This window comes from Odontomachus brunneus, unplaced genomic scaffold (genome assembly GCF_010583005.1).
Source record: "Odontomachus brunneus isolate Ranch 3 - 2012 unplaced genomic scaffold, Obru_v1 Obru_scaffold_084, whole genome shotgun sequence".
NCBI classification, from domain to species: domain Eukaryota; kingdom Metazoa; phylum Arthropoda; class Insecta; order Hymenoptera; family Formicidae; genus Odontomachus; species Odontomachus brunneus.
In genome coordinates, this window is record NW_022639534.1 from 225189 (window position 1) to 226904 (window position 1716).

Genomic DNA, 1716 nt, shown 5'->3' on the forward strand with positions numbered 1-1716 from the left:
TCCGCAATACTTAAATAATTAAATTTTGTAATAAAAATATTCACATTCACATTTCAGATGTTTGTTTATTCTTCTTTTTCTACGATTAATTATTTAAAAAATTAGAAATTTAAAATACAGTTAATATTATTTCCAATTAAATTTTAAATTTAAACAATTTGAAAATTTAGATACGTTGCCTTTATATATTATCTATTACAAATAACCTATATATTATTATTATTACTTATTTATTATTTCAAATATTATTACTTGAATTAAAATTCCCTTAAAATTAAATTTAAATTAATGTTTAGAATGTGATATTAAAATAAATTATTTATTTCAAAAATTTGCATACTATATCAACATCATCAAAATAAATAAAAATAAATAAAAACACTCATTAAAAAAATATTATTGCTCACCTCCGTGAGCAAACTGAGATCTTATGAATTATGAAGCAAGCACCTAACTCACGAAGCCAACTGCACTGGTTGGAAGTTACCGGGAAGGTTCATATGGCGCGCCGTGGTGCGCTTCGGATATGGCCAATTTTCACAAATTATTACTCCGAAATTAAGGCCTATTCTATCAAACACCGGGACACGTATCTTTTTTTTTCATCTCCAGAATAATTAAAAAAATTGGAGTCGAAATCCCAGGATGAGTCATCTGGTCCTCCCCTTGTAAGTATATAACAAAAGTAATAAATTATTTTCCCTACCTTCACACTTCTCAGTAGGCAACATTGTTATTAACTACTATCTTAACCTTATCGTATAGCTACACACATTACGCTTTCACACATTCTTACATGTAAAGTACTTTATCCCTATGGCGCATATTTAACAATACGCCTAAATAATAACAACCAATCGAGAATCAACTTAGTATTTCTGTTGTATTATACAATAGAAAACCTGATCTTTTATTGGTTAGTTTTAGGAAGTTATTGGTTACGCTTTACGCGAATTTAACGAAATACGCGCCATGGGGATTAGGCATTGAATGTCGACTTGCAAAATGGCGTAACTTCTAGTAAATTACTATATTACGCAGGTTACGCTTACGCAAGTTACGCCGCATAGGCGGCGAAATAAAATTTTTTATATCTTTCTTTATTTTATATTAATGACAATACTGAAAATATTTCAAGCGCCTTATCTCATTTCTGTACAACACAAAATGGGTTAATAGTATTAATGAATAAATTTTTATTATAAAACAGGTTTCGTTCCTTTTTCAGATAGCACACATGCTCAAAACTGGGACATAAGACGTCTTTAAGACGTCTTTAAAGGTCGTTCTACATAAAGATCGTTCTACATTGGGTGCTTCTCTTATAGAAATATCATACTAAGAATCATTGATTAATTACTTATTTTCAGTATTAAAAGTACTGTATTTAGTAATATTCTGTGATTCAAATACAGCTTTTAGTACTCAAGTATTTCAATATTTAATGTTACAAATCCAACCTTATGATTGATTTCAATACTTAAATATTGATATGTAATACTTCGTCCAGTGATAAAATACTTACGCAGAACATTGTCAATATTTAAATGCTAATATATAAAACTTTGCTAAGTGATGAAATACTTACGCAAAGTACTGTTAAGATTAAAAGTATTAACCCAGACAGCATACAATATTAGTAAGTTATTAGATAAATATTTATAAATATTTATTTTGAATTATTTTTTTAAAATGTTATATATATATATATATATA